Source organism: Dama dama, chromosome 13 (genome assembly GCF_033118175.1).
Source record: "Dama dama isolate Ldn47 chromosome 13, ASM3311817v1, whole genome shotgun sequence".
NCBI lineage: Eukaryota > Metazoa > Chordata > Mammalia > Artiodactyla > Cervidae > Dama > Dama dama.
The window spans coordinates 72,631,761-72,649,677 of NC_083693.1; the positions used below are offsets into that span (position 1 = coordinate 72,631,761).

A 17,917-nucleotide genomic window follows, 5' to 3' on the forward strand; every position below is an offset into this window, starting at 1 on the left:
CTCAGAGTGGATGCATGGAACCTGAAGGAAGGATTCCTTCTGGAGCATCAGCCTAGGATGGCATCTTTGTTGTACGAGCCAGGAGACATCATCTCATTCCTAGTCTGGGGTTGGATGATTTCTCTAAAAATAATGACTGCACTAATCACATGGGTGACAAAAAAATGAAAGAAGTTTGGCTAAGATTCAGTTCAGTTCAGTCGCTCAATCGTGTCCAACTTTGCGACCCCATGGACTGCGGCACGCCAGGCCTCCCTGTCCATTACCAACTCCCGGAGTTGACTCAAACTCATGTCCATTGAGTTGGTGATGCCGTCCAGCCATCTCATCCTCTGTTGTCCCCTTCTCCTCCTGCCTTCAATATTTCCCAGCATCAGGGTCTTTTCCAATGAGTCAGTTCTTCGCATCAGATGGCCAAATCATTGGAGCTTCAGCTTCAGCATCAGTCCTTCCAATGAACACCTAGGACTAATTTCCTTTAGGATGGACTGTTTGCATCTCCTTGCAGTCCAAACGGCTCTCAACAGTCTTCTCTAATACCACAGTTCAAAAGCATCGTTTGTCACGCAGCTTTCTTTATGGTCCAACTCTCACATCCATCCATGACCAATGGAAAAACCATAGCTTTGAACCAAAGGACTAGGTGGACCTTTATCAGCAATGTAAGTCTCTGCTTTTTAATATGCTGTCTAGGTTGATTCAGATAGATCTGAAATACTGGGAGTCAATTTTATTGATCTGAGTCAATCTCAATTATGAGGATGTTCTTTCTGTCTAGAGAAAACAATCTGTACATTATGGGAAAGCTATACATTTCTCAATGATTGGATAAATGAAATGTAGAATGTAAGATGAATGGCGATATGTTTCTCTCCCCTTTCTCATGGACTGTGCTTTGCATTGTTCAAAATGGACACATTTATGCTGATTAAGTATTATTCCATGGCGGTGCACCTTCTGACTGACTGCACCTCTGTGTTAGGTCCACAGAGACCAGTGTGAGTAATAATCAATTTTTTTGTCTCGGTTTTGTTCATTTCTTTTTGTTGGTTTGTGTGAGTGTGAGTGTGTGTGTGTGTATTCAGTGTATTGGCCGAATGTCCCATATGGAATAACAGAAGGCCAAGTCTAGCTCAGTGATAACTGTCGAAATTTATGACACATTAATTGATTACTGCAAAGGTGAAAAACAGTATCTAATTTAAAAGAGATACATTGTTGTAAGAATGATCTATTTACGCCTTAGGAATATCATGACTTTTCTAAAGTTTTGTAAATAATAGGATTTTAAAATTATTAATAGTAAATTACTGAGTTAGTCAATAAACAGAATTGAACAAAGAGTGGAGTCTCAGTTGTGGACCAATGATGATGGTCGTTTCGGGAAGAGTCCTAAACGATGAAAACGTGGCTAGATCTCTGAGGTCCATGATACTATTTTCCCTCTGATGAGAAACTGTTTATTTTGTGAGACTTCAGGAATATAAAGAGATCATATTCTTGTATTAAAGTGTTAAAGTAAGAATAATTCTGTATATATCATCTTTTTTAAAATTGTGCTGATAAAATTATTAGTGAATTTGTGATTCATAAATTAAACAGAAATGTATTTGAATAAGATGGACAGTGTTAGCTTGATGGTGACTCCCTGAGGTGTATGAGTTGTGTGCAATGAATATGAGTCTGGAACTCTGAGGTTTGATGCAAATGAAATCAAGTCCAGTGACCTGTGTGAAGTGACCTTTTAGGCAGTGGTTAGGAATATACAAAGATCTTTGTTTTGGTTATTATCACCATGCATTTTTTTTTTATAAGTGGATCAATGAAATAATCAATATGCAAATGTGTAAAATAAAAAATGATGAATATGTAGCCTTTTCAATTATAAAAATAAGTGGTTAGGCAAAAATTACTATTATGTATATATTGAAAAGACATTGATAATCAATAGGAAAGATATGTTATGAGGGTATTACCTCTTTGGCTTAGGGTGATATAGACAATGACAGGTATTAGTTACTGGCTGAGTCAGTTACAATTTTGACATTATTAAAAAAAATAAAAATGCTTCAGTGTACACCTGGGCTCTTTTTGCTTTATTTTTTGAATTGTTCTTGCTAAATTTATTAGTGGATTTTTATGTAACCAAAATAAAGATATAGAAATATGTGCAGAAAAAGGGGGGACCGATGTTGGATCCTCATCAATATGAATCGTATAAAATGAAAGAGTGTCTGGAACTCTGTGGTCCAGTGTTGCATTAAGCTTGTCCATTCACAGCAGAGACGATATTCTGTAGACAGATGATGGAAAGAGTGCCTCGTTTTATTATCATCTCCTTTGCCTTATACTCCTCAGAATGGGTGCACTTAGGTGGATGGAAGCATCTTCCACGGTTACACTCTCTCCGGTTTCATTTGTGTTGTGGGTATGTTAAGACCATGTAAGTAACAGCCGACGTTTTAGTTTGAGTGGTTTGTTTACGGATAGTTGTAGTTCTGTCGCTCAGTTGTTTTCCACTCTTCATGACCCCATGCACTGCAGCTTGCCAGGCTTCCCTGTCCATCACCAACTCCCGGAGCTTGCTCAAACAATCAAGGAGGGGAGAATGCCATGTTAAGTATCAGATTGACATGAAATATTATCTTTATTAATCTATAAACGTATCTTTGAGGTCAGTTTTGGAAACAGAGTTAGTCTCTGGAAAAGATTTTTGAGATAGATATTGAGGATATTTTAGTTTACTTTTCATTTGTGTGTATTTAGTAGCAAATTTATAAATAAACCCAAATGTTTATGAGAATGAAAAATAAAAGGGTTTTCTTGGGCTAGTGATGATGACTGGTAACAGATGAGTCTATATAATGAATAATATATGTCCTGATACTGAGGTCCAGCAAAAACCTAGTGTATTTCTTTTAGTTCATCCTAGAGATAGATGCTGAAATATACCCAGTACAGCTATTGTATTCATCAATTTATATGCTTCCCTGGTGGCTCAGAGGATAAAGCATCTGCCTGCAGTGTGGGAGACCTGGGTTCAATCCCTGGGGTGGGTACATCACCTGAAGAAGGAAATGGCAACCCACTCCAGTATTCTTGCCTGGAGAATCCCATGAACAGAGGAGCCTGGCGGGCTACAGTCCACGGGGTCGCAAAGAGTTGGACTTGACTGAGTGACTTCACTTTCTTTCTTTATTATTATTAAGAGATTAATTTTAGAACCAGTAAAGAAATGTAAATAATAGGTAAAGAAAAAGGTAAAGAAATAATAAGTAAAAAGGGTGAAACTTGTCTAACTATAAACAGGTGGCAAGGCAAGAAATACTGTTAATAAAAGTGAAAATACTGAGACTCAGTCAGGAAAAAGTGGCTCACCAGTATATCTTTGACTAAATATTATATCAATACTGATAATTAAGAGTCACTTACAGTATTATGGATTTGTCTCAACTTTGCTGTTGTTCATTTTGTTAAGAGAAAAATAGATCCATTATGAATAATTTATAAATACTTCAATATGTGAGTAAATGAAATGTGGAAATCAAGGATCGATGGGCAATGTACTTAAACTATTTTTTTTTTGTCATTGACTGTTTTGTACTTCGCAGACCCTACCCCCTCGAGCTGATATAAGCAGTGGTACCGTGATAGTGACCCCTGTGTTTGCATCTCCGTGTTAGGAGTACAGAGGCCAGTGTGAGTAAAAGTCAAAATCTTATGTCCTTTCTGTGATTTCTTTCAGGGCATCTAATATATTGTTGAATGTAACAGAAAAACAAAGGGTGTAAAGAAAGAGATACATTGGTATGAAAATGATTCTATACATAGAATAGTAGCTTTGGGGTTTTTTTTCTTTGCTTTTTGCAAATAATTGAGTTTTAAAATTATTATTGGTGAATTAATGAATTCATCAATAAACAATATAGAAGTGAGTGAAGAAGATAGGTACAACATTGGATCAATGATGGCTTTTCGGTGCGTGTATGAGTCGTGTACGATGAATACGTGTTTGGAACTCTGAGGTCCAATGCAAACGGAGACCCATTGCCTCTGTTCCAGGTGACCTTATAGACACCTGTCAGGAATGTACAAGTATCTTGTTTTATGTTCATACATTTTCTTTTTATGTTTATAATTGGATCAATGAAATAAAATATAAAGATGAAATTGGTGAAACTTTGTTCAACCATAGAAATGTGGTTAGGCAAGAAATTCTATTAATATACATTAAAAACAAATGTAAATTAGGAAGTTTATGGTTCAGGGATGTTTTTCTTTGGCTAAGAATGATATAGTTATTGATAAGTAAAATTTTATGTTCTCTATTTCACGTGTCTGTGATCTGTATCAGTGTCAAGATTGATATTGTTCATTTGCTTAGGAGAAACTAAAGTATAAATGATCCCAGTTCACTACCTATTTAAATGACTGAATGAAACATGGAATTCAAAGACTAATTAAAATAATATCTTAATGTCTTTTTTATCCTCTACATTATCTTCTATTCCTTAGACTTGCCACAATGGGCTGATGTTCGCCTTCCTCGTGGTCATGAATTCTGCGGTTGCATTTGATGTGTTAAGGGTTAGGAGAGCAAAGTGAGTCATAGTCAAACCTCTTCTTGGTTTTGTGGTTTTAGTTTTTGTAAGATTTTCACTGCCTTCTTTACAGTCTATAAGAAAATAATTGGTGATTGTGAACCATGGTGAAACAGTAAAAGTAGGGTTACTATGAAGCATTATATTAATGCATCTGGATAGGAAACTTTGAGAGCAGTTGATGACAGTTTCTGTGGGAAGTAATTCTATAGACAAATGAAAGAGTCAAGGACCTTCCTTGTTTTAAGTTTTTGTGACCATGAAGCAATTTTGTTAAATTGTTAATAGTGAATGGATGATCAGTAAAAAAATGGTGATGTGAAGGAAGGTAACGAGGACACATATGGACAATGATGACTTGTGGTATGAGTCTTTGATGAGGAACACCACAGGTCAACACAAAAAATCTAATACTATAGGGAGATGCCAGGCATATATGGGGATCATGTTCTTAGTCTTTGTGTACAGTAATATCTAAAATTATTATTGTTAAGAAATCAATGGCAGGATAAACAAATATGTAAGTGAATAAATATGAAACAAGGAAACACTGTTCATTATAAGTATTATAGAGAAATCTAATGAAATAAATTGGAATGGAAAATAAAATAATCAAGTGTATATGTCTTTGAGTGGGAATAATAGTGAGGGGGAATAATTTACTGATAAAGTTACAACTTTGATATTTGATTTATTGAGAGCAAAATAAATAAGTATTACTGTAAATTAATAAATGCCTAAATTACTATGCAAATGAACTGTGAAAACTCTGAATCAATGGAGAGAAAATCTCAACATTTTTATCATCTTGTCTGCTTGATCCTTTTGAGAATAGATGCTGGAGCTGATTTTAGCCTCTGTTGTTACCAAGATTGTGAGACCAAGGTGAGTAATGGTCAACATTATTGTCTTGGACTGGGTCATCTGTTTAAGAGTATTTATAGAATTATTAGAAAGTATTAAATTCATTAAAAAGTTTAATGATAATATGATAAATAATGATAAATATGAAAAAGTTTAATGATAAATATGAAGTACTATGTTGATTAATCAATAATTAACATGATTGAGGTCTGTTAATTAAAAAGGTTTAGTCTATGTGGAAAATGATTCTGCAAACTGATGTTAGGCATATCCTTGATCTTGTCCTAGAGCTTATATGAACCATGTATTATTTTTGTTTGTATCAATGCATTCATAATTTAATCAGTACAAACATACAAATGAAGAGGAATAGATCCAGTCATGGGCCAATGATGATGACTGATGATAAAGTAGTCATGGGTGATAAGAAAATATGTGTCTGAAACTCTGAGGTCCAACATGGAACAAAATTAGTCTGTTCCTCTGTTGAAATTGTTTCTGTAAAGAGATGTGATACATTTACAAAGATCATATTATTGTATTGATTGTGATCAATATTGATTATATTCTTGTATAGGCTTAGATTTGTTTTTAATGATGAAATTAGCTTCCCTCACAGCTCAGTTGGTAAAAAATCCTCCTGCAATATAGGAGACCCCGGTTCAATTCCTGGGTTGGGGAAATCCCCTGGACAAGGGATGGGCTACCCACTCCAGTATTCTTAGGCTTCCCTGGTGGCTCAGCCGGTAAAGAATCCGCTCGCAATGTGGGAGACCTGGGTTCGATCCCTGGGTTGGGAATATCCCCTGGAGCAGGGAAAGGCTACCCACTCCAGTATTCTGGCCTGGAGAATTCCATGGACTGTAGAGTCCATGGGATCACAAGGAGTTGGACCCGACTGAGCAACTTTCATTTCATTAGACATATATGAATAAATACATTAAAAAAGCAATAGGATGAAATGTTGTCCAATTAGGAATGTATGTTGTATAGCAAAAGGCATTGTTAATGAAATTGAAAACGTTGACGCCTATTCAGAAATGGTGATTGTGTCATCATTTATTTTACTGTCTGTTCTATGCTGTGCTTCTCAGGACAGATGCATCTTCCACCATCATGAGCTCTGGGGTTGCCTGTATTTAATAGGAATACAGAGATTAATGTGAGTAATAGTGAAGTTGCTTTCTTGGTTTCTGGTTTTTTTAAGTTATTCATTTAACAGTGCAAAATATATTTAGAGAATGCAACTCTACCTTAGTGATAAATATGGGATAGAGTTAACATTATATTGATGTATATAAGAAAAACTGAGGATAATTAATAAGAGATATATTGTCATGAGAGTAATTCTATATATAGATTAGGGACACAAAATGTATTCTTGAAATTTTGTGAATCATAACATTAAAAATTATTATTAGTGAAATAATTATTTGATCAGTAAAGCTATAGAAATGATTGAAAAAAGGGGGGGCAATATTAGATCAGTTATGACCAGTGTTGATGTATGAGTCATATACATGTGTGCCTGAAAGATGGTCAAACATGAAAAATTCTAGTTTATTGTCTCTGCTTCATCTGACCCTTTCAACTAAGGTCAGGAATGTATGAGGAGGAATAGTATTATTGGGAAGGTCCCCCGGAGGAGGGGATGACTACCCACTCCAGTATTCTGACGTGGAGAATTCCATGGACTGTATATAGTCCATGGGGTCACAAAAAGTTGGACTTGACCGAGTGACTTTTACTTTCATTTTCTTTATTAATGAATTAATAGACAAATATAGATGCAAATGAAGAGAAAGTTGACCAGTCACGGTCTAATGATGATGTCTGGTATGTGAGTCACATACAATGAATTCTGTGTGTCCAGAAGTCTGAGGTCCAATGCAAAAGAACTCATCTATTCAACATACTTTAAATGACTGCAGATAGATTTCAATATTATACAGTGATCTCTTTCCTGGTCTTTGTGCTCATGAATTTTAAAAATATAAATGAATCAATGGCAGAATAAATTAGCAAATGTATAAATGAATAAAGATGAAGAGGGTGAAACATTGTTCATTAATATTTAGTCAGGAAAATGAATATTAATATATTGAAATAGATAATAAAATTGACTAAATATATTATGTCTTAAATTAAGCATATTTTCAGTGATAAGTAGTAACGAGTAATTGCCCTGAGTCAGTTGCATGTTTGATGTTTGTTGTATTGAAAGAAAAATAAAAATTAGTATGAATTAATAAACACTTAAATGACTCCATACATGGAGACTGGAAATTGTGCATCAATGGGGAGAGGAGAATATCTCAGCTTGTTTATCATTATGTGTGCTTGTGGATGCACCAAGCTGATCTTGGGTCTGTCTTGGTCAAGATTATGTTGCCTATGTTAGGAAGGAGAACATGGTGAGTAACAATAGTCCAAGATCTTATTTTCGTTTTAGTTATTGTTTGAGTAAAGACGAGCCTGGTGGGCTATAGTCCACGGGGTCGCAGAGAGTTGAACATGGCTGAGCAAGTAAGCACACACACACACACACACACACATATATACACACACACATGCACACATACACACACACACACACACAGTGTATATGGGAAAAGCTTCTTTAGACAGAGTTCAGAAATATTTAAGGATCTCATTGGTGTATTTTCCTAAATAATGTGATTTTTATTAATATCCATGATGAATGATTTAATTGATACAAATGTAACACAAATGAATAAAAGGAGGGTCTAACATGGATCATTAATGATGACCAGCGGCATATGAGATTTGATCAGTATACACAGTTATGAATGAAGCAAAAGTGGGACAATATTGAATCCATGTCCCCTGGAGGAGAAAATGGCAAGCCACTCCAGTGTTCTGGCCTGGAAAATTCCATGAACAGAGAATCCTGGAGGTCTACAGTCTGTGGGGTTTCAAAGAGTCAGACATGACTGAGCACGCACGCATACAAGTAATCTAAATGTCTATCAACTGGTGAATAGAGAAACAAAATGTGGTATATCTATGCAGTGTAATACTATTCAGCAATCAGAAGGAATAAATTATTGGTAATCTGTGACTCTAAAAAGGAATACTGGATCAGTGATGACTACTGGTGGGGTATGAGTCATGTACAATGAATACGTGTCTCGAATGCTGAGGTTCAACTGGAAAGAATACTCTAAACTAATGAATATTAAATGACTGAGTCTAGGAAAGGTGGAATGCAAACAGCCAATAGATAGAAGGTCTCAAACTTTATTTTTTGTTTTTTTTTTTGTGCTGCTCAGAACGATCACTCCTGCACTGATTTTAGCATTCTGCCATGGCCCCAAACTCAGTGTTGTCTTAGGAGCAGGGAGACCAGTGTGAGTCATAGTTAAAGTTCATGTCTTGATTTGGTTGGCTTATCATGGTCAGTGCATTGTTAAGAAGTAGGAAATATAATCAAAGCAGGACAACTGTAGTCCAATAACATGGATTGATAGGCCAAATTGTGTCAAGGCATCCATGTATGAAGTACTGAGGTCAATTCAAGAAACAGATCTCGTTTCTGGGAAATGATTTGATAGGTAGATCTTAGGGATATCAAGGTTCTTATTTTGTTTTTTTTCTGATTCATGTATATTTCTTTTTAGTTATAAGTCATAACTTAATAAATCAATAGATAGAATAGAATGAAGAAAAGAGACTTCCCAGGTGGTGCTAGTGGTATAGATCCCCCTGCCAATGCAGGAGACATAAGAGACTTGGGTTTGATCCCTGCGCCTGGAAGATCTCCTGAAGGAGGGCAGGGCAACTTATTCCAGTTTTCTTGCCTGGAGAATCCCACCATCAGACAGGCCTGGATGGCTATAGTCCACGGGGTCACAAAGAGTTGACACAATTGAAGTGACTTAGCATGATGAAGAAAAAGATTCTGTGCTTGAATCTTTGCTAATGACTGGTGGTGTCTGAGTCTAGGATGGTGAATAATACTTGTTTGGATATCTGAGGTCCACCATGAGAATAAATCTAATCTATGGGTCTGCTGAAAATGATCCTATAGACAATTGTTACAAGTATTTGATTATCCCGTTTGGGGGCTTTTTTGGGTCACGGATAATGATTATACATTAGTATAAGTGAATTAATGCATGAAGGTTTAGCCAGTAGGAATAAGTGAATAAAAACGTGGCCAGGCCTAGAGCAATGATTGCATATGTCACGGAGCATGTATTATTAACCTCTTTTGGAGGAGCTGGTATTCACATTGCTTATCTTTCAGAATGCAACACACAGAGCCAGATGCATGAATTGTCAGTTTCACGTTCTGGGATGTCTTTGGTCTGCTGGTTATTTGTTATATTACTAATTAGGAAACATGTTTATAAAATTAAATAAAAGATTAAGCACTGTTTAAATTAAAGAAGGACACTGATAAAAGTTTGTTAGGCAGCACGAGCTATTGTGCTCACAGAATTCCATTACAGAGTTACACTGTCTGTGATCAGTGTGGTAATGAGCAGCGAACTGCGCATGTGTCAGTATTATTCATGCTGTGGCATTGAGCCTGTGCAGTTTTATCATTAGAGTGCATACATGAATAAGTTAATAACAATCAGTCGCTCAAAGGGACAAAGCCTGGGCCAGTAATGAGCGTGTCTTGAAATAATTATGATTTAACCAGTTCCACTCAGAGGATGTCCCTCTTAGAGCAGAAATTCTGTCTCTTGCTAGTTTGGGTAAGAAGAATATTGAGGGACTTCCCTTGTGGTCCAGTGGTTAAGACTTCACTTTCCAATGCAAGGGGTGTGGTTTTGATCCCTGGTTGAGGAGCTAACTCATGCCTCATGGTCAAAAAATCAGAACCTAAACAACGGAAGTAATGTTGTAACAAATTCAGTAAAGACTTTAAAATATAGTCCACATTAGAAAGAATCTTTAAAAACATGTTCAAAAAATTTATCATTGAACTGATTAGATTAAAAGAAGGGTTAACTTTCTGCCAACTGAAGCAAGTGGCACACCCAAAGTTTTCAGATTAATCTAAACTTTTCTCACTCTGCATCCATTAGTGTATTAGAGCAAAGTCGAAATCTAGGCTGTTTCATTCTTTTCAATATTTGTTTTGTGCTCCCCAGAGGGGCTCCTCATAGGTAAATGTCATGGCTAGGGAGTCTCTGGAGAAGAAGCCTGTAGGTCTGTATAAGTAGCAAACAGCGTTTTCACCCTTGGGCAGGTAGTCTGTTGTATGACAGAACAATGGATAAATGGCTATAGCTGGACACAAAATTTTAAAAGACCAGATATGAGAATGAATTACACATTAAGGATTAGGCTGTAACCAGTCAATACAACTGTTGAGTTGTACATTTTTTAAAAAATATCATCCTAGAGCCACACCCCTCACACTGGAAGGTGAGGTCTTAACCACTGGATCAAGAAACCAGAGTAGTTTCCTTTTTGGGGTAAGGTCATTTAAACAGAGAAGAGTCATAGTCAGTGTTCTTGCCCTCGATCAGTGGTGAGTTCTAGTTTGTTAAGAGAAATGGAAATAAATAATGAAGTAAATTGGTCAAAACCTAAATAGCAAATCAGTTGAGGGGAAAACATGAATTAGCGGAAGGAATTTATTTCCTTTGCATATTTCTCTTTTTGGGAACAAGAGATATTCTGTCATTTCGTTTAACGTTTTAATTTATAAAAGAATGCCTATTCATTTTTCCTTCCCCACGCCACCCCACCCCACCCCACCCCCTTTATTTTTTTTTGCTATTTGCTTTGTCCTTCACAGAATGGACATGAACTACTGTAATGATCAAGACCTTCATGGTTCAAGGTGAGCAATAGCCAAATTCTTGTCTTCATTGGGGGAAGCTGTTTAGGATATTCAGTGTATGGTTTGAAAGTATGGGATACATTTGATGGCTGTTCCTCTCACTACTTTAAACCTCGGGTAGTGGGATTTAGTCCATCATAGAGCAAGCAGATTTGTTTTCACCCAGAGCACCATGCGGATAGCTTGCCTATCTGATAGTGACTCCTGGTTTTTGCAAGTCTGACAGTTGGAAAAAAGGAAGGACAGGATATAACCAAAGAAGGTCACATAAGGACCAATGATAAGGCTGTGTTGTCAACCAAGGTTCATGATGAATCTGATTCAACACAACAGGCACATTTTACAAAATGAAGTTCTAACCTCTTATCAATGTCGGTAAAGGGGCAGAGTCTCTTGTCTGCAAGATTCATAGTTCTTATGTTGGGTGGCTTATTTAAGGGTGCTTATTATGCTATTAAAATAAACTGAATTCATTGGTTAATAAAATGGAGGTCCATTCATTCGTAGAGCCAGATATAAGATTGTAGTATAAATGATTGTTTACAATTAATTGTTGTCATGGTTACCTAGCGTTCACTAAACTAAAACCCGAATCCAGGCATTTTCATTTGTCAACATCTTTTCATTCCATAGATGGATGGACTGTAGCTCATTCAGTTTTTCTCCAGCCATGAAGAGCTTAGCCTAATCCCTCTGGGGAAGGAGCACCACCATGCCGTGTGAGTAATGAAGTTCTTGGTTTGGGTGGTTAGTTTGTGGGTTTCCACTGTATCATTAAAAAAGAATAAATGTAATTAAAATTAAATGCCATGCATAGACCTATGATGAGAATGTGCTATGAGCCGAAGTTTATGATTAACGCAGTTTAGCACAAGTGAGGTAAAAGGGAAAAAAAAACCCTGAGCTTTCCCATTCATTTCAAAACTGATATGTCCCTTTTTATGTTTGTCCCATTCCTCTCTTGATGATGATCTAGGCTGTTACTCATTTAGGAAGTCAGTACTCCATTTGTTGAGTAGGACAGAGGATTCATGGCTGTTCATTGTAACATCTAAAAATTGTTCAAATTAAATGCTGAAGGACCACACCTGGACCAATGATGTGAATGGAATGCATCTGAATGAAAATTATGATCAATCATGTTTGTAACCCCTGAGGTCCATGGTGAAAAGACAATTAGTGTATGATTCTTGGGGGAATCATCCCAGGATGTTTGAGAATCTAGTTGAGAGGGTTCATAGATACTGGCTTTATACTATCTGTAAATAAATGAATGGATCAATAAATATATTGAAAAGAAAAGAGAGGTCAAAACACAGATCAACTTTGAAGACATTTATAAAACAGGGAAGATAATTAGTTTCAGTTCAGTGTGAAATTTCAGTTCTGAAATATAATTATTTCACTCACTCAATTTGAAGTCTGTTGGTCCATCAAGAAGAGACACATCAAGTTGTTACTGGTTTGTGTGAGATACAGCTAAGCTAAATATATGTCCTTCTCTTAGTTTGAAGTGGGTTTGATTCATTAAACAAATGGTTAACTAAATGAATGAGTATAAAATACGAGCCGATGATCAGTGTATGTTCTTTTTTTTCATCTATTTTGTGCCCTAGAATGGCTGCACCTTGGTTGTTTTAGTTATTATTTAATAATGATGATCCTTAACGGTTACCTATGTGGTCAAGGAGAATATAGATCAACGTAAGTATGAGATTAAGTTTTTATTCTTGGTTTGGTCATTTTGTTTGTGGATGATAAGTATATTCTTTAAAAATAGAGGGTTTCATGCAGTTATAAACAAATCAAAGATTATGCTGGCACAAAGGATAAGAATTTGTCTGAGAAATGTCATGGTTGATTCATTTTGCAAAAGGAAAAAAAAAAGATTTTCATTAGAAAATAGATTTAATGCTACCTCTTAGAGTAAAAGGGGCATAGATGAATTTTAGACTTAGTCAAAGATATTATTCTTGGGTTGGTTGTGTTTTCCTTGGGTTTTAAATAATTAAATTAAAGATAAACAGGCTAGTAAAATCACAGTGGCCACTCATGACCAATGATGTGATTATTCATGAAACAAACATTTGTTTAACTCAACTATTTTACCACGCTGTTTAAGGGGTACACAGAGAGACTTAACAGGCAAAGCTTAACCTCTTGTTTATTCTTTTTATTAATTTATTTTTAATTGGAGGATAGTTGATTTACAATATTGTGTTGGTTTCTGCCATCTGTCAACTTGAATCAGCCATATGTGCCCTCCCGCCCATCTCCCCCTCCATCTCACCCCTCTGGGTTGTCACAGAGCACCGAGTTTGAGCTCCCTGCCTCATACAGCCAATTCCGACTTCCCTCTTGTTTAGAAGCAGATTCTTTGCTATTGGTTTTATTTTTGAAAATGAGTACCTGACTAAATTAATCAATAAGTAAAATTCATACATGAAGAAAATTAAAATGACCAAGAATATTCCAATGATAAAATTTTGTGAAACAAGAATTGCTGTTGACCCAGCGTTGCTTCTCTGAGATCCATTTAACCAAGAAGATTTAATCTATCAATATTAATTCTGTGTATAGTGAGGACATAGAAGTTAAAATATTCATTGCGTTTGTTCTTGTATTTTAGTGAGTTAAATCTATGAAAACCTAAGTAAGAAGAGGACCAGTGGTGAAAATGTATTTTGAAACAAAGATTATGGTTATTACAGTTCTACATTACTAAAATTTATGAAATAAAACAGTTTAAAAGACATTGGTTTTAATAGTACATAGTATGTAGTTCAGGCTTCCTGGGTAACTCAACTGGTAAAGAATCCACCTGCAATGCCGGAGGGAAAGGCTATTTACTCCACTATTCCTGGGCTTCCCTGGTGTCTCAGATGGTGAAGAATCTGCCTGCAGTGCGGGAGACCTGGCTTCAATCCCTGGGTTGGAAAGATTCCCTGGAGGAGGGCATGGCAACCCACTCCAGTATCCTTGCCTGGAGAATCCCATGGACAGAGGAGCCTGGTGGGCTACAGTCCATGGGGTCGCAAAGAGTCGGACACGTCTCAGCGACGAAGCACAACACAGTATACAGTTCTGCTCTGCGTGTTGATTGCAATTATTTGGATATTTTGCATGCAGAGATCGTAATTCATTACTTGAATTATTTTTTTACCCTATCTCAGGGCAAATATTAGTGATCTGATTGGAGGTGATGGCAGGAGGTCCCTATACCCCACATTTTAAAGTTTTCCTGGCACTTTTTATCTGAGAGAGTAGAAAAATAACCAATACTAGGGTAATAATTTCAGCTCAGCAAGTATAGATCCAAATCCATGTCAGGCTCTGTATTAGTCATGGCATTCATTTCTACATCAGATCTAGTTGCAGCCATCAGGTAACTCTTTGGGATTCGGTGGGATTACTGATAAATATAATAATTCAATGTAAGGGCAAATACATGGGTTTTCCAAAAGCACAGAAGGCAGGACCTCAGCTTAGGTATCAGATGCTTTATAAAAGAGAAGATGCCTGAGCCAATGACCGAATCCCTGGTTTGTAAGATCCAGGACATTAAGAATTGCACTCCTCGTATGCACTGCATGTAGAGTACTCATAATATATTTGTTGAATGAGTTGTTGAATAAAGGGTATAAATGATGAATGAATGAAGTAGTGAGTTAGTGAATGAATGAGCTTTTGGGTAAACAAACGAATGGAAAATTGAGTGAAAATGTGGAGTATAAGAATGAGGGAATAAATTAATAATGCACTGAGTAAATCAATATGTGTATGTTACATTCTTGAGTGGATGAGTCTCTGTGTGGGTAAAATTGTCAAGAGGTGGATGGTGAGTGACAAATAGGTCAAGGAGGGAATGAACGAAAGACTAGTAGGCCAATGGTCCAATAAGTGAAAGATGAGTGAATTACTAAATAGATTCCAGAACAAGTTTATCAATGAGTGGTTTAGTAGAAGTTAGTAATGAGGGGATGAATAAGCCAGTGAGTTGATGAGGAACCAAATGAATTAATTGACGAATAAGTCAAAAATGAGTGAGGGAATAAAGTCAGTAAAAAGAGGACAAAGTTGAATAATTTAACTAATGAGTATATAAGTCAACGCATGGCACAAATTAATGAGGGAGTGAATAGGCAAATGGATGGGGGAAGGCATATATTAGAGTTATTGAGGGAAAGGATAATTATTGAGTGAGTAAATGACTCAATGAATGAGTATGTCATCCAAGACTAAATGGAGTGCTCTGTGAATGGAAGAGTGAATTAAGTGAACAGATCAGTAAATGAGTGAACAAGTCAGTGACCCGTGTGTGAGGCAGTGAGTGGAGCAGGTCCCACTGGGCTTCCTTCCCCGACCACGCAGCCATACCCCAGCCTCAGGGCACATGCTCAATATCCAGGGCTACCCATCCTCCTCCGCTCACAAGCATTTGTTTCCATGTCTCCACCAAGGTGACCTGCCCCGACAGCCAAGAAATGGGTCAGATTCTTCTCTGTCTCCCCTGGGCCTTCCCAGCCTGAGCCTAGGAGGCACCCAGTAAATTACTGCTGAATGAATGAATGAAGAGCTAAAAATACATGTGCTTTTGTGGAAATGGGATGGCCCTTCTGAGAATGGCCAGGAGCCATTCCGCGGGGAGGTGGCGGTGTGTCAGATGGTCCGCGGCATTCTCCCACCCGTGTGCAAATTCTCCCTCAAGTCCAGCTTCCTGCATCCAGTGCCAGACAGTGAGACAGGATCCTGGCAGTTCGAACTGCCCTGGACCTTGGCCCATCCTTGGGCAACCTTGGCTCGGCCTGGTGGAATGGAGGCCCTGGGTCTTCCCGAAAGCTGCCCCGGCCTCTGCCAAGACAGGAGGTCGAAAATAACACAGTCTTGTTTTTGATCCTCTAGCGAGGGGGGCCGCTCCTCTGCTTCCTCCTGCTTTCCATCTGTGGGACAGTGGGTTAGACGGGGAACACCCTGCACCTCCAGCCTCACCATCGCCTGTTAGACAAGGATAATGATACCTCCCTGGCTGGATTTTCCTGAGAATTAATCTTGTCTGTGTGTGTGTGTGTGTGTGTGTGTGTGTGTGTGTGTTGGTGGGGGGTGGTCAGTTGCACAGTTGTGTCTGGCTCTTTGTGGCCCCATGGACTATATCCTGCCAGGCTCCTCTGTCCATGGGATGCTCCAGGCAAGAATACTGGAGTGGGTTGCCATGCCTCCCTCCAGGGGATCTTCTGACCCAGGGATCAAACCCAAGTCTCTTGCATCTCCTGCACTGGTAGGCAGATTCTTTACCACTAGCAGACACCTGGAAAGCCCAACCTTATCTAACAAAAGCTTACGAGGCTCTTCTTACCTAACATAATACCCGTCCTATACATAATGTGGTACCAGGGAGGGAAGAGATGCCTTAGAAATTACTAAGCAGCTGTAATAGATGGTGTCACCTGCATTCATTTAAAAGCTCCCAAATGGATGTGGTACCCATATTCCCCTGTCCCAGACGAGCAAAGAGTTCAACTGAGGTTTTAAGGAATGCCAGTTAGGATGAGCTCAGACTACTCCCCTTTCAGGCAGCATAATGTGCCCTTTTCCAGGGACAGACAACGAGAACCGTGAGTTGACCGCACTTTTGCACCATTTGGGGCATTTGCCCCAAATCCACCCTGCCTCCCTCTACCCCCCCGCCCCCCATCCTCTCCTTCCCTCCAGCAATTGTTTGTTCAGTATCCATGGTTTGTCTAACACTGACCACTCCTCTTCCTCTCTTGTCTTGAATGGCTCCTGACCCTGGATTCCATCTCCCGCTCCTCATGCTGCATCTTTCCTTTGAACTTGATGCTGCTGCTTGGTCATCTGGCTTGGACTATAGCCATCTCCCTCACAAGATTTGATGTTGGACCAAACCGCTGACCTTTCTCCTGCAGACTGAACAGGTAGAATTGAATCCTCTTTCCTAACCCTGGGCATCCGGGCCTCTAAATTTGAATCTTCTGGGTCAACTCTCTCCCACCTGGTTAAACTCCAGTCCCTCTGTAGAGGAGTTCAGACCATACTGGTAGCTGGTGGACCCTCCTAATGCTGAGGGTGAGCAGGACGATAAGCACTGATGGCCTTGGGCTAGAGTCTAAGATCTGACTGGCAAGTGTGTGCAAGTCCTGGGGCTGGGTTCCCTCATTTCCCCAGAGTTCCCAGGTAAATGAGTTGAGCTCACCTCCAAGCTTAACACAGACGTCCCCTGCCTCTCACACTCCCGCCATGCCCTGCACTCTCCTCCCACTGTCCACATCCCTGTGTCCAAACCTGCCCTTTTTCACTCATTCATCCTTTGTCCATACTGCTGACAGAGCCCATGTTGCCTCATTGACTATGGACTACCAATTTCTCCTAAATGGCTTTGACCTTCTTGAGTTTGGGGTCTTTGTTTTGTGTCACACTCACCCAGAAGAAGGTCTGGGCATCCGGAAGTGCTTGGTGAATGAATCATTCATTCTTTCATGTACTCAAAAAATATTGGGCCCTTTCTTTGGTGCAAGAAGCTGGATGGCAAGAAATGAGGTGTATCTCATTTCTGCTTTGGTGGAGGGTCCAGTCTTGAGTGGGAGGTAGGTTTTCCAAATTACCTAATTAC

General features: G+C 38.4%; 3 long non-coding RNA genes, 9 other non-coding genes and 1 pseudogene across 13 annotated transcripts in view; all 13 read left to right on the forward strand.

Moving 5' to 3' along the window:
* The window catches only part of LOC133068244 (uncharacterized), a 68,019-nt gene extending 65,942 nt beyond the window's left edge, over window positions 1-2,077 (forward strand). The window contains exon 28 of the long non-coding RNA XR_009695479.1: window positions 6-2,077. This is a non-coding gene — a long non-coding RNA (uncharacterized LOC133068244). The remainder of the gene's footprint in view (window positions 1-5) is intronic.
* LOC133068712 (small nucleolar RNA SNORD113/SNORD114 family) lies at window positions 1,359-1,430 on the forward strand. Its single transcript, XR_009695666.1, has one exon. It is a non-coding gene; the product is annotated as a small nucleolar RNA SNORD113/SNORD114 family (small nucleolar RNA).
* Window positions 1,631-1,702, forward strand: LOC133068710 (small nucleolar RNA SNORD113/SNORD114 family). The gene has a single exon (XR_009695665.1). It is a non-coding gene; the product is annotated as a small nucleolar RNA SNORD113/SNORD114 family (small nucleolar RNA).
* A 747-nt stretch (window positions 2,078-2,824) lies between the features above and the next one.
* On the forward strand, window positions 2,825-2,897 carry LOC133068715 (small nucleolar RNA SNORD113/SNORD114 family). Its single transcript, XR_009695669.1, has one exon. It is a non-coding gene; the product is annotated as a small nucleolar RNA SNORD113/SNORD114 family (small nucleolar RNA).
* A 714-nt stretch (window positions 2,898-3,611) lies between these two features.
* On the forward strand, window positions 3,612-6,627 carry LOC133068511 (uncharacterized). The gene is made up of 4 exons (XR_009695518.1): window positions 3,612-3,699; window positions 4,516-4,601; window positions 5,437-5,486; window positions 6,560-6,627. It is a non-coding gene; the product is annotated as an uncharacterized LOC133068511 (long non-coding RNA).
* Window positions 3,958-4,031, forward strand: LOC133068691 (small nucleolar RNA SNORD113/SNORD114 family). Its single transcript, XR_009695650.1, has one exon. It is a non-coding gene; the product is annotated as a small nucleolar RNA SNORD113/SNORD114 family (small nucleolar RNA).
* Window positions 5,848-5,923, forward strand: LOC133068702 (small nucleolar RNA SNORD113/SNORD114 family; annotated as a pseudogene).
* Window positions 6,628-7,281: 654 nt separating the features above from the next.
* LOC133068704 (small nucleolar RNA SNORD113/SNORD114 family) lies at window positions 7,282-7,353 on the forward strand. The gene has a single exon (XR_009695659.1). It is a non-coding gene; the product is annotated as a small nucleolar RNA SNORD113/SNORD114 family (small nucleolar RNA).
* A 1,210-nt stretch (window positions 7,354-8,563) lies between these two features.
* On the forward strand, window positions 8,564-8,635 carry LOC133068689 (small nucleolar RNA SNORD113/SNORD114 family). Its single transcript, XR_009695648.1, has one exon. It is a non-coding gene; the product is annotated as a small nucleolar RNA SNORD113/SNORD114 family (small nucleolar RNA).
* Window positions 8,636-9,394: 759 nt separating this feature from the next.
* LOC133068696 (small nucleolar RNA SNORD113/SNORD114 family) lies at window positions 9,395-9,469 on the forward strand. The gene has a single exon (XR_009695654.1). It is a non-coding gene; the product is annotated as a small nucleolar RNA SNORD113/SNORD114 family (small nucleolar RNA).
* A 1,776-nt stretch (window positions 9,470-11,245) lies between these two features.
* On the forward strand, window positions 11,246-17,223 carry LOC133068510 (uncharacterized). 2 transcript variants are annotated; one of them, XR_009695516.1, is made up of 4 exons: window positions 11,246-11,289; window positions 11,923-12,008; window positions 12,906-12,993; window positions 17,159-17,223. It is a non-coding gene; the product is annotated as an uncharacterized LOC133068510 (long non-coding RNA). The 2 variants fall into 2 exon arrangements; XR_009695517.1 differs by lacking the exons at window positions 12,906-12,993; window positions 17,159-17,223 and adding an exon at window positions 12,266-12,475.
* Window positions 11,373-11,517, forward strand: LOC133068734 (small nucleolar RNA SNORA79). Its single transcript, XR_009695685.1, has one exon. It is a non-coding gene; the product is annotated as a small nucleolar RNA SNORA79 (small nucleolar RNA).
* On the forward strand, window positions 12,379-12,452 carry LOC133068717 (small nucleolar RNA SNORD113/SNORD114 family). Its single transcript, XR_009695670.1, has one exon. It is a non-coding gene; the product is annotated as a small nucleolar RNA SNORD113/SNORD114 family (small nucleolar RNA).
* Window positions 17,224-17,917: the final 694 nt, after the last annotated feature.